This window comes from Halichoerus grypus, chromosome X (genome assembly GCF_964656455.1).
Source record: "Halichoerus grypus chromosome X, mHalGry1.hap1.1, whole genome shotgun sequence".
Classification (NCBI taxonomy): domain Eukaryota; kingdom Metazoa; phylum Chordata; class Mammalia; order Carnivora; family Phocidae; genus Halichoerus; species Halichoerus grypus.
In genome coordinates, this window is record NC_135727.1 from 63,506,753 (window position 1) to 63,510,785 (window position 4,033).

The following is a 4,033-nucleotide window of genomic DNA, read 5'->3' on the forward strand; positions in this document are numbered from 1 at the left end:
ATCCTTACAGCAACCACAAGAAATGAGGTAGGTAATTTTATTCCATTATCCAGATCAAGTAATTGAGGCCTAGAGAAAAAATTACATTCCTTGTAGAGCCAATTACAATGAGCTACCAAGACTACTGCTCAGAGAACAGAAAGTAAAGAATTTCTAAATCTGCTATTATTACATAGCCTTATCCTGCCCTAGTTTTCTGCAGTGATTCAAGGTAAGAGAGCCAAGATAGAAATGCTTGGTCACAAGCTGGGTGAGCACAGAGTGTGGCCAGAGACCAGAGAGACAGGAGTGATTGACTGCTTTTCTCTGAGGGCTCACTGAGGAGTGGGGCCCTGAGCTCTTGGCTCCTCTGGGACAAGAGAATGGAAGGGCTCCTCCAAAGCTGTATGGAAATCTTTCAGGGAACAAAAGCTACCGACAGCAAACCCAAGCAGATTATTTAGCCTGGCCCCTGGCAAGGGCAGTGCAATTCCACCTCAGGCAAAGACATTTGAAAATCACTGCAACAGGCCCTTCCCCCAGAAGATCAGCAAGAACAGCCAGCCAAGACCAACTTCACTGAACAATGAGAACAGCAAAACCCTGTGCTAGGGGAATACAGAACATAGAATTCATGGCTTTTTTCCCATGACTTTTTAGTCTTTCAAAGTTAATTTTTTAAATTTTCTTTATTTTCTTTTTCTATTTTTTTAGTTGAATTTTTCTTCTTTCCTTTTTCAACCAACATCTTATCAATTACGTTTTTAAAACCCTTTTAAATTTTCATTTATACGATCATATTCTATCCCTCCATTGTATTTAACCTAATTTTTTGTATATATATAAATTTTTCTTTCTTTAAAATTTTGGGATACAGTTTTTTCTAAAAGACCAAAATATACCCTAAATCTAGTGTATGACGTTGTCCTAGTCTCCCACCTGATCACATTCTCTCTTTTTCTTTAATTTTTTTCATTCTTTTCTCAACCAACTTCTTATCTTATCAATTCCCTTTTTAAAATCTTTTTAAATTTTAGGGGTGCCTGGGTGGCTCAGTTGGTTAAGTGTCTGCCTTCAGCTCAGGTCATGATCCTGGGGTCCTGGGATCGAGCCCTGCATTGGGCTCCCTGCTCAGTGGGGAATCTGCTTCTCCTTCTGCCCCTCCTCCCTGCTCATACTCTCTCTCTCTTTCATATAAATAAAATAAATAAAAATTAAAAAAAATAAATAAAATCTTTTAAATTTTCACCATTACAGTCATATTCCATCCCCTTATTGTATTTACCCTTATTTTTGTATATATATAAGGTTTTTCTTTCTTTAAAATTTTAGGAGGCAATTTCTTCTAACAGACCAAAATACACCCAAAATCTAGTGTGTGGCTCTGTTCTGTTCACCAAATTGATCATATTCTTTTTTTTTTTCCTTTCTTTCCCCCACAGTTTCAGGTCTCTTCCGATTTGTTTAGTGTATATTTTTCTGGGGTCGTTATTACCCTTTTAGCATTTTATTCTCTCATTCATCTATTCTCCTCTGGACAAAATGACAAGAAGGAAAAAACTCACCTCAAAAAAAAGGACAAGTGGCAGTACTGACTGCCAGGGACCTAATCAATTCAGACATTAGTAAGATGTTGGAACTAGAGATCAGAATGATGATTATAAAGATACTAGCTGGGCTTGAAAAAAGCATAGAAGATACTAGAGAATCCCTTTCTGGAGAAATAAAAGAACTAAAGCCTAACCAAGTCGAAATCAAAAAGACTATTAATGAGGTGCAATCAAAAGTGGAGTCACTAACTGCTAAGATAAATGAGGCAGAAGAGAGAATTAGTGATGTAGAAGACCAAATGATGGGGAATAAAGAAGCTGAGAAAAAGAGAGATAAACAACTACTGGACACGAAGGGGAGAATTCGAGAGATAAGTGATACCATAAAGCGAAACATTAGAATAATTGGGGTCCCAGAAGAAGAAAGAGAGAGAGGGGCAGAAGGTATATTGAAGCAAATTATAGCAGAAAACTTCCTTCATTTGGGGAAGGAAACAGGCATCAAAATAAAGGAGGCACAGAGAACCCCCCTCAAAAATCAATAAAAAATAGGTCAACACCATGATATCTAATAGTAAAACTCACAAGTCTCAGAGACAAAGAGAAAATCCCGAAAGAAGCTCTGGAAAAGAGGTCTACAACCTACAATGGTAGAAACATTAGATTGGCAGCAGACCTATCCACAGAGACCTGGCAGGCCAGAAAGGACTGGCATGATATATTCAGAGCACTAAATGAGAAAAATATACAGCCAAGAATACTATATCCAGCTAGGCTGTCACTGAAAATAGGAGAGATAAAAAGTTTCCAGGACACACAAAAATTAAAGAATTTGTGTACACCAAACCAGCCCTACAAGAAATATTGAAAGGGGTCCTCTAAGCAATGAGAGAGCCTAAAAGTAACATAGACCAGAAAGGAACACAGAAAATATACAGTAATAGTCACCTTACACATAATACAATGGCACTAAATTCATATCTTTCAATAGTCATCCTGAATGTAAATGGGCTAAATGCCCCAATCAAAAGACACAGGGTGTCAGTTTGGATAAAAAAAACAAGACCCATCGATATGCAGTCTGCAAGAGACTCATTTTAGAACCAAAGACACCCCCAGATTGAATGTGAGGGGGTGGAAAACAATTCACCATGCTAATGGACATCAAAAGAAAGCTGGGTGGCAATCCTTATATTAGACAAATTAGATTTTAAACCAAAGACTATAGTAAGAGATGAGGAAGGACACTACATCATACTTAAAGGGTCTATCCAACAAGAAGATCTAACAATTATAAATATTTATGCCCCTAACATGGGAACAGCCAGTTATTTAAGCCAATTAATAACAAAATCAAAGAAACACATCAACAATAATACAGTAACAGTAGGGGACTTTAACACCCCCCTCAACGAAATAGACAGATCATCTAAGCAAAAGAGCAACAAGGAAATAAAGGCTTTAAATAACCCATTGGACCAGATGGACTTCACAGATATATTCAGAACATTCCATCTCAAAGCAACAGAATACACATTCTTCTCTAGTGCCCATGGAACATTCTCCAGAATAGATCACATCCTGGGTCACAAATCAGGTCTCAACTGGTACCAAAAGATTGTGATCATTCCCTGCATATTTTTGGACCATAATGCTTTGAAACTAGAATTCAATCACAAGATGAAAGTTGCAAAGAACTCAAACGCATGGAGGCTAAAGAGCATCCTACTAAAGAATGAATGGGTCAACCAGGAAATTAAAGAAGAATTTAAAAAATTCATGGAAACAAATGAAAATGAAAACACAACTGTTTCAAATCTTTGGGATGCAGCAAAGGTGGTCCTAAGAGGAAAGTATATAGTAATACAAGCCTTTCTCAAGAAGCAAGAAAGGTCTCAACCTTTCTTACACAATACACAACCTAACCCTATACCTAAAGGAGCTGGAGAAATAACAGCAAATAAAGCCTAAACCCAGCAGGAGAAGAGAAATAATAAAGATCAGAGCAAAAATCACTGAAATAGAAACCAAAAGAACAGTAGAACAGATCAATGAAACTAGGAGCTGGTTCTTTGAAATAATTAATAAGATTGAGAAACCCCTGGCCAGACTTACCAAAAAGAAATGAGAAAGGACCCAAATAAATAAAATCATGAATGAAAGAGGAGAGATCACAACCAATACCAAAGAAATACAAACAGTTATAAGAACATATTATGAGCAACTATATGCCAGCAATTAGATGACCTGGAAGAAATGGATGCATTCCAAGAGATGTATAAACTACCAAAACTGAACAGACCCATAACCAGTAAGGAAATTGAAGCAGTAATCAAAAATCTCCCAACAAACAAGAGCCCAGGGCCAGATGGTTTCCCAGGGATGTTTTACCAAACATTTAAAGAAGAATTAATACCTATTCTTCTGAAACTGTTCTAAAAAATAGAAATGGAAGGAAAATTTCCAAACTCATTTTATGAGGCTTGCATTACCTTGATCCCAAG